This window comes from Oratosquilla oratoria, chromosome 7, assembly GCF_046742065.1.
Source record: "Oratosquilla oratoria isolate Oo_2021 chromosome 7, ASM4674206v1, whole genome shotgun sequence".
NCBI classification, from domain to species: Eukaryota; Metazoa; Arthropoda; class Malacostraca; order Stomatopoda; family Squillidae; genus Oratosquilla; species Oratosquilla oratoria.
In genome coordinates, this window is record NC_134783.1 from 19,045,112 (window position 1) to 19,055,111 (window position 10,000).

Genomic DNA, 10,000 nt, shown 5'->3' on the forward strand with positions numbered 1-10,000 from the left:
ATTTTTGCCCAATACGTAAAATTCTGAGGTAGATAGGGCTCAGTTAAATAAAATTTCCATAATAATATGGCACAACTGTTTGATTTAGTCTTCTGTAGGCAGTTGAGTCTTAGTAATATTACATATACCTTAGTCCCTCCTTCTGCTCTAAATGCTTTACGTAGAGGAAGTATGGCTTGATCCAATTTTAATGATAGATTCAAATCATTGCACTAAAATGGGATCTAGGGCAAATGACTAAGCTAATATGGGATTTAAGGGACAGGAATAATGCCCAGGAATGTCTTGTGAACACCAAAAGATGGAATAATTGACAACATTGCCATGGGAATCCACAATGAGGCCGTCATTGCTTACAACGTGCCTTGAGTACAGAACGAGGATCGTATGGCGGGACTACTATGTGGTGAATCATTGGCAAGGATGACAAAAGTGGCGCTGTTCCGTTGGTCTTCTTTAATGACGAAAGCCACTTCTTAATTCTTTAATTCTATAATTTTTTCTTGGAGACCCTCTTCAGTTAGAATGAAATTCCCTGCCCAGGCTGAAGTTATCCCCGTTGAAGGACAAGAATCCCCTGGGAAGTGTTTTGTCTGCAATAACTACAATTTCTACTCTGGGAGGACAAACTTGACACAAAGAGGTGGAGTCGTAGAGGTGGTAAAAGAATGATTTCAAGGACTATGTCTTGCTGCACTGCCTTTGACCCGGGAACTGGCGCAGTGCAAACCATCCTGTACATTCACGAGATGGAAAGATGTTCGGGACAACATATGATTTTATGATGAATGTGAGATGAATGTGATATGATGATATGATTTAACGTCACAAACTCCTCTCCTATCGGAAGGCTAGGACGGTGCCCCTCACAAAGAACTTTATAGCGTGGAATTGAATGAACCATGCCCTTGGTTCAACTTCGCCGCTGGCAGGGTTCGAACCGCCATCCCCTCGACCTTCGCCACAAGTAACGACGCACTAACCCGCTCAGCCACCCCTCATTATAAGAGAGGAAAGACATTTGGCATTGGTAATTGGTACTTATTAAAGCTGATAACAAAGAAGGTTATCCATCAAGAACACAGGTCGAATTGGTGAATTTATTTTCTTGGACTCTGAACCCGAAAAGCGAATTCGTGGTTAAGGCCCCTTTCACACTAAGCAACTAGTGACCGTCACTAGTGGCGGTCACTAGTTGCCTATTGTGAAAGTCTCGGGCAACTGCAAGCAACCAGTGACTGTCACCGAGTTGTGGAATCCTTTCTCATAATCTAAGTCAAAAGAATGGCATCAACGGAGGAAGTGCCTCTGTTGGCTTTGCTGGTCAAGGAAAAGAGACGGTCGGTGACGGCAAGTGCCAGTGACGGTCACTTGTTACCGGAGCGGGCAACAGCCATAGCCAGTTGCGCAACCGGGCAACCGCAGTGACGTAGTGTGAGAGGCTCAATCTAAAAGTAATGGTAGGCAAATGTCTAGTGTGAAAAGGCCCTTAGTTTTGACAAACAAAGAGCGGCACATGTATAAAGGGACTGACAAGGGGAAGTCCCCTCCCAGAAATCAATGGTTGTGAACTTTTAGCAAACGTTTGTTGAAGGTGTGTGAAAAGTATGTTTGTTTAATAACTGAAATATTGGAAAGTTATCAATGTAAAATCGAATACAGTAACAAAATAAATTCATTTTGATTAAAATTTTCTCTTGCTATGCGATGCTAAGTATACAATACGAACTTTAAACAAACTTTTGACAAACTTTGAAAGGAAAGTACTATTTTGTCTCAAGTATAAATAAAATGCCTAAAACTATATAGACAGCGTTCTTTATGTATGATCTATGTGAATATATATTTAAGATATCCTAAAGAAAAACACTGTTTCACATACTTCAAACAAACTTTTACTTACTTTGCAAGTACGTGACAACCTTTCAATAACCGTTTGTATAACATTTGCTTTCCGGGGGATTCTTCGTTCTTCTGTATTCAGGCGAGAATATCCCCTTACCTGGTTCATGCACACTTCCCCAACCACCTATAAACTCGTCATTCACTCACCCAGCACGCAACCTAACCTCGGAAACACAGTAACCCAGCAACTTACAGCTGTGTTCCCAAACACACCTGGACCCTGGTGATGACTCGTACTAATGTATATATTTTTTATTCTTATTTGTTTGTTGATTTATTTGAGTAAGGCTATCTTTAACTTTTAATACGTAGAAGGGGAGGTTTCCTAAACCAAATAAGATCACATGGCGACAGAGGAAATAACAACTAGTCCTAAAAGCACTGAAAAGACTAGATATCAGAAGAGTATTTGTTCTATGTCTTTGCAATGTGATATTTTGAGTGTTGTTTTAGAATCATGATTATGATGGTACCTAAGGTAAACGGTATATTCTGTAGAATACATAACACCTCATAGTAATGTATTACAACATACCAAAGCTTTTTAGATTCTGTAAAAAGGACCCATGTTTTCCCTGTTGTTGTTGTTGATGTTGTTGTTGTTATAGACTATAGTTTACCAGCTCTTCTATCCTACTATAAGAGTCTTATCTCTTTCTTCTGCTTCAGGAGACTCCGATAAATTCCTGGGCATCAAGGGCAAGACGAAAGGAACTAGCAAGTCTCGTCCTAGAGGACTTCGGAAGAGTTCTGTCATACGAACTCAGATCGAGACCTTTGTCTGACTGACGACACGATCACCTGTGTCAGGAAACCTGGTGAGTTCACACCACGATAGACACATGTGTATGTGTGTGTGCATATACCCCTTTTGCATGTTTAATATTTGTGTCTGTTTTCCTGCACGTGTGTGTGTGTGTGTGTGTGTGTATGTGTGTGTGTGTGTGTGTGTGTGTGTGTGTGTGTGTGTGTGTGTGTGTGTGTGTGTGTGTGTGTGTGTGTGTGTGTGTGTGTGTGTGTGTGTGTGTGTGTGTGTGTGTGTGTGTGTGTGTGTGTGTGTGTGTGTGTGTGTGCGTGTGTATGTGTGTATGTGTGTGTGTATGTATGTATTTGTGAGAGCTTTTATTCTTATGTATTTGTACTCGGAATATAATAGACAGAGCACCTGACTATATTCCATGTGTCCTAGTTATATCATTGCAAGGTGCTATCTATTTCATCATTTACCAAAATTTCTTGAAATGTTTAGAGGTACTAAATATTTACCACATGCTGGGATTAAACTTTTGCACTGATTCGCAAATATATGCTTATCTCTGTGTGGATGATGCTCCACGTGTTCATTGTTGCATTGAACGAATCACAATGAATAACCATGAATTGATCTAAAGAAATTTTATTCATATATACTGTTCTTTAACGCCGGGTCCTACCCAGGTCTGAATGGAATCGTTTGGTATCAAAATAAATACTGTAAATGTGTTGTTATGTAGAAGTGGTGAATTGATATCAACTTATGGAAAGCCTTTGGTAGAGAAAACGAAAGCGTCCTAACCTTGTGTTTACTTAGTTGAGGGTTCGAATCCTGCACTTCTTTCCTATTCACAGGAGTAACTGTTTGTTACCTGTCCCAACAGTACTTAAAGAGCATAATAGGACGAAGATGACTGATTCAGTCGTAGCTTCATGGCGCCTCCTGACGTATGCTCCTTACCTTTTTCTACGTGATAGTCACGTTATTCTACACTGTATACAATCTACATTCCATCAACCAGAACATAAAGCTTAGATAACGTTAGATAGTGAGAAAACGGAGGTTAGTTAAACAGTTATTCATTCTTTGAGAAGTCCAAAGAACCAAACAAATTTCCCGTGATAGCAATGGCATGCAACACTATATACTTCTAAAGAGAGCTGGGTGCGTTACCGAAAAATCTGGGGTACATTTCCGTCAATGCTTATCAAATAAATATATATGTATATATTTGTGTATATATACATATATATATATATATATATGTATATATATATATGTATATATACATAGGTATATACAATGCGTATATGTATGCATACCTATACATCTTTCGGTAACGCACTACCTGTCTGGCGATAACGCGCCCTGCTCCGCCTCTCAGACAAATACTTTACCCCTTTTGATGCGTTGCACAAGCTTAGCCGTTTATTCCAGATGCCACCACGCAATTTCATTCAACTAAGGGAAGACCACTTAGGAACAAAAAGTTTACACATATCTCTAGGATGAATCTTAGTTTAGCCTATTCTCTTTACCTCCTTTTACTAAGCTGGTTAGAAGTAACTTAATCAAGATTCAGACTCAGACTCTCACTCACCCAAACGCACTCACTCAGAATCACACTCACTCAAACTCACTCACTCAAACCCACTCACTAAAATTCCCTCACTCACTAAAACACACACAGACTCACTAACTAAAACTCACTGAAACTCACTCACTAAAACCACTCGCATTCCATCTCTCAAACCCACTTTTCTTTTTAATCTAGTTTAGTCAGTGAACAAAAGCCCTCCCAGTTGCTTGTTCTCTTATATTCAATTGCATTGCAACAGCCAACCTGGTCGTGCGGGTTGCTTGCTTGCAACCAAGCGTTAACTTGACATGGTCAACGCGCAATAAAGCGGCTGCCACACAAATATCTCTTCACTACTTTTGGCGCGTTTCACACAAGATCAGGTCTTCAAGAAGGCGCAGAAAGAAACAGACTTTCTTGTCCTCTCTCTCTCTCTCTCTCTCTCTCTCTCTCTCTCTCTCTCTCTCTCTCTCTCTCTCTCTCTCTCTCTCTCTCTCTCTCTATCTATCTATCTATCTATCTATCTATGTGTCTCTTTTTCTATTTTTCTGTATTTATCTGTGTGTGTGTGTGTGTGTGTGTGTGTGTGTGTGTGTGTGTGTGTGTGTGTGTGTGTGTGTGTGTGTGTGTGTGTGTGTGTGTGTGTGTGTGTGTGTGTGTGAACATCATTGAATGAACTTGATTGAACAAATTAATCGAAAAAAATTGAATGAGTGAATTAGAGTGAGCGAATTTGAGTGAAAGAATGTTAGTAAATGGATTTGAGTGAATGTATTTGAGTGAGTGAATGTATTCGAATGAGAAAGTGTGAGTGACTGAGCAAACTAAAATGAATTTGAGTGGGTGAGTGAATTTAAGTGAATAAGTGAAGTTGAGTCAATGCGTCAATTTGAGTAGGTGAGTTTGAGAGAGTTTGAGCGAGATTGAGTTTGAGTTTTGAGTGGCTGAGTGAGTTTGAGAGAGCTTAAGTGAGGTTGAGTTTAAGTTCTGAGTGACTGAGTGAGTTTGAGAGAGTTTGAGTGAGGATGAGTTTGAGTTTTGAGTGACTGAGTGAGTTTGAGAGAGTTTGAGTGAGGTTGAGTTTGATTTTTGAGTGACTCAGTGAGTTTGAGAGAGTTTGAGTGTGGTTGAGTTTGAGTTTTGAGTGATTGAGTGAGTTTGAGAGAGTTTGAGTAAGGTTGAGTTTGAGTTTTGAGTGACTGAGTGAGTTTAAGAAAGTTTGAGTGATGTTGAGTTTGAGTTTTGAGTGACTGAGTGAGTTTGAAAGAGGTTGACTGAGGTTGAGTTTGAGTTTTGAGTGACTGAGTGAGTTTGAGAGAGATTGAGTGTGGTTGAGGTTGAGTTTGAGTTTTGAGTTACTGAGTGAGTTTGAGAGAGTTTGAGAGATTTTGAGTGAAGTTGAGTTTGAGTTTTGAGTGACTGAGTGAGTTTGAGAGAGTTTGAGTGAGGTTGAGCTTGAGTTTTGAGTAACTGAGTGAGTTTGAGAGAGGTTGAGTGAGATTGAGTTTGAGTTTTGAGTGACTGAGTGAGTTTGAGAGAGATTGAGTGTGGTTGAGGTTGAGTTTGAGTTTTGAGTTACTGAGTGAGTTTGAGAGACTTTGAGTGAGGTTGAGTTTGAGTTTTAGGTGACTGAATGAGTGAGTAATTGTGGGAGAATAACAGGCGAGATTCAGCTTTTCCTTGTTTGCAGCTTTTTATATTTCTTTTCTCCAAAACCTTAGATGGACCACATTCGTTAAGATCCCACACTAGTCACTGTAAATGTGCGTCTATTTTTATCTGTCTTCTTTATCTTATTTTGTTTGAGATAAGAGGGTGGGAGGAGGGTGGAGGGGAGTGGAATATAAAGGAAATGGAATGGGTGGGAGTGGTTTCTATGCCTTTTTCTTTTTGGCTACCCCCCGTGTAAGGGGGAAAAAGCCTTTGGTATATGTATATATGTATCTTATTTTCTTTATTTGTATTATCTATACTATTTATCTATTCTTTTTAGTTTGTTTATTATATTACATTTACTTATATTATCTGTATTAATCAATTATATAATTATTTTGTTCAACATTTACGTATTAATCAATATATTTATACATTCATTTATTCATTTATCTATTTATTTTGCATATGATTCCGTTGGAGAATTAACTGTTTATTACCTGCAAACTTCGCCATTGCAGCCTATTGTAACTGGACTGGTTTGCTTGGCAAAGAAATTCGCTCTTTCGTCTTACATACAAGTAAAAGCACGAACCATTTATCAACTCCAATCCTGACGTAAACCGCGATCAAGTCAATCCGGTCAACTATGTCCAGTCAACTTGCTGGCTTTCCATTCACGTCATTCACTTTATACACTTCAATTATTTATCTATTTATTGTTTCTATTTGTTTGTTTATGTTTATTCAAGATTTTATTTATTTATTTATTTACTTATTTATTTTTATTTATTTATTTATTTATTTTTATTTATTGATTGATTGATTTATTTTATTTATTTTATTTATTTATTTATTTATTTATTTTTTTTTTTTTTTTATTTTTTTTTTTGTAAAACAGACCCAATCGATTTGCCCTTGTAATGTTGACGCTCATTTTTACAAACATTTTATACTAACTGCCGCCAGACGATTTTATTCAAGTGAGAAAAAAATCCCTATCACCCTCTCAGGACATGGGGACACCTTACAACTGAATTAAATCGTCTGGCGTTCTATCTATATCTTTATCTATATACCAATAGGTTTGTTCTCCTTGTAAGCTACCACCCTCGCTCATCCCACTCACATTTTCCTTTTATCTTAACTTCACTGTGGAGCATATCCTTATGACCTTAACAAAGCCCCCACACCTAGCCTAGCGAACACAATGGGCTATGTATAAAGCCCCAGTCACACCAAGATTACGACCTGTTTCCGGCCACTTCCTTCGACGGTGGCATGTTTGTTTCTCTCATGGTTAGCGCCAGGTGGCTGTTTCATATTCGTCTTCATAACGGGGGAGATTCATTCCAATTGCGTCATTGTCTTGAATTCTTTTAATAAACAGAGGAACAGCACAAATCAGCCTGGTTGCCGGTGGTCGGAAACAGGTCGGAAGCTTGGTGTGACTGAGCCCCTAGCTACAGACCTCCCGTCGGCGGAAGAGAACGCCGCTGACAGAAGACCCCAATGCTTAACACTTTCACTGTGCATTCCTCTGCCTCCGTGTCCTGCTTTCCAATCTACCTCGCTGATCGCAGGAGTCGCGAGGCCAGCATGAGGCTCCTGCTGCTTGCAAGGATTTGAACCCGGCTCTCGACCTATTCAGTCCTGTGGCCTGCTGCATTAAATGTTCCGAGTGGGAAGACCGCAAGCGTACCTATATGGTTCAGAGTCACGTGGCATTTTTTTTTTATCATTATAGATTAATCTCTATTCAAGAAGGAATGTTGATCAGTGTGTAGACCGCATAAGACTTATGCAGCAGAATTTTCAAGAGTCTAGAGCAGGGGGCGAGATTTTTGTGATAAACCTATGGACTTTTTTTTTTTTTTTTTTTTTTTTTTTTTAGAAAGTAATTCCAACTCCGTTTCACTAGCCTCCTTCATAATCTCTTTCACCAACCTATATAATTCCATTTTTCAGTGCTGCATTGTCACCAAGGATAGAAGCTTTGGTTTCTGCATGTCTCGAAGGATGGTTAAGATAGTTTAGTTTTACCTTTACACAGTTGGATAGCTGCACACAATATCTTTGATTTTATAAGGACCAGATGGTCTCTCGTACCTTGCTCTGGCACAATTGTTACATATGTAATTTTATTTATTTATTCATTTATCTATTTGTTTGTCTATTTATTACTGATTTATTTATCTATTTATCTATTTATTATTTTGTTTTATTTATTTGTTTATTTATTTATCTATTTATTTATTTTATTTATTTATTTTATTTATTTATTTATTTATTTACTTATTTATTTATTTACTTACCTATCTATTTATCTATTTTGTTTTATTTTATTTGTTTATTATTATTATTATTATTATTTTTACACTAAAATCTAGCAATCGAAAGATGTTTATGTGCTGTGGACTAATGCTTGGGCCTGCGGACTGCATTGTTAAACCATAATAAGCTACTTGGGCGGTGTCCTTACCTGCAAACATATCTTGATAATGATGAATCAAACTTTTTTTTTTTTTTTTAACTATTGCGCTACCTAACCACGTTGATTGATTGATCTCTAAATTTCTCCAACTATGTAATTTATTTATGGCTCTCCATCCGTCAATATTCTTTATGACTTTCCCTCAGCCAATGTTGAAAATTTACATTTAACCATTTGGGTGTAGGAAAGTACATGTGCATTTTATCTTTTACCGTGTCCGGGTGATTTTTTATTAAGCTGAGGTAAATCTGATGCAGTCGATGGGTTATTCCATTTGTAGTTGAACCAACTCAACTTCATCAATTTTCGCATAATAGGAGGATTTTTTTCCTAAGATTATTATTATTATTATTTTTTTTTTTTTGCTCCATTTGCACATGAACCACCTCTACTTAATCCACTTTCACCTAATAGGTGGATTTTTTATAAAATTATTTTACTTTTTTCTGCTAATCATAATCTCCACTTTCACCTAATAGGTGGATTTTTTTTTTTATCTATTTATTTATTTTTTACCTCTGCTAGTCATATTCTTGGCTCTATCCACTTCACTTTCTACCATAAGACTTTCTTCTTATCCTCCTCACCTGTACTAAATTCACTTTGAGTTAACAAAAAAAAAAAAAAAAAAACTCTTAAGACTTTTTCACTCGATGCTAGTACTGTTTTCCAAAGACCTCCATTAATCCTCCTCTTTGTTCCTCCACTCTTAACCCTCCACCACGAGATTCCCCTCCACTTGTCTCTCTTGCCCCTCAGCCCTCCATGTGACCCCAGACTTTCCTTCCTCGACCTCCTCCCTGCCTCCCTCCATGTCCTGGATACTTGACCTTTGACCTCAGTCAGACGTACCTTTGTGTCTACGTCACAGTCGCCCTCTTACGTCACGCGAGGTCACTGGTCAGAGCAAAGCGGTCAACTTGGAGGGATTTTTTTTTTCTTTCTTATTTCTTTGCCATCCATCTTTTCATTTTTTGGAATCACCGTCCTTCCCCCTTTTTTGAGGTGATTCTCCATAGTGATTTTTTTTTTTATATAGGATGATTTCTTTTAGCTGAGTGTGTGTGATTCGCCATGGTCTTGGATCACATGTTGGACTCGTGATCGACAGTTATTTCCTTCCCAAAAGAAAGCTCAGAGCTTATATGACCGATCTATGGGTAATGATGTGACACGCACACACACACACACCCAACTCCCCGTCCACGAGAGTAGGAGTAACGACTCGCAACGCAGCGATACTGAAATTATTTCAGCCCTGGGCGGGATTCAAACCTGGACCACCGTAGTGGCGGACGGGAACTCTAACCACAGCGCCATCAAGATTGTGCGTGCGTGCGTGTGTGTGTGTGTGTGTGTGTGTGTGTGTGTGTGTGTGTGTGTGTGTGTGTGTGTGTGTGTGTATGTGTATGTGAATGTGTATGTGTATGTGTATGTGCATGTATATGTGTATGTGTGTGTGTGTGTGAGTGTGTGTGTGTATGTGTGTGTGTGTGTGTGTGTGTGTGTGTGTGTGTGTGTGTGTGTGTGTGTGTGTGTGTGTGTGTGTGTGTGTGTGTGTGTGTGTGTGTGTGTGTGTGTGTGTGTGTGTGTGTGTGTGTGTGTGTGCGCGCGC

General features: G+C 38.7%; 1 long non-coding RNA gene across 1 annotated transcript in view; it reads left to right on the plus strand.

The window, feature by feature from the left end:
- Window positions 1-10,000, plus strand: part of LOC143026899 (uncharacterized) — a 447,037-nt gene that overhangs the window by 408,779 nt on the left and 28,258 nt on the right. Inside the window, exon 2 of the long non-coding RNA XR_012966540.1 lies at window positions 2,575-2,723. This is a non-coding gene — a long non-coding RNA (uncharacterized LOC143026899). The remainder of the gene's footprint in view (window positions 1-2,574; window positions 2,724-10,000) is intronic.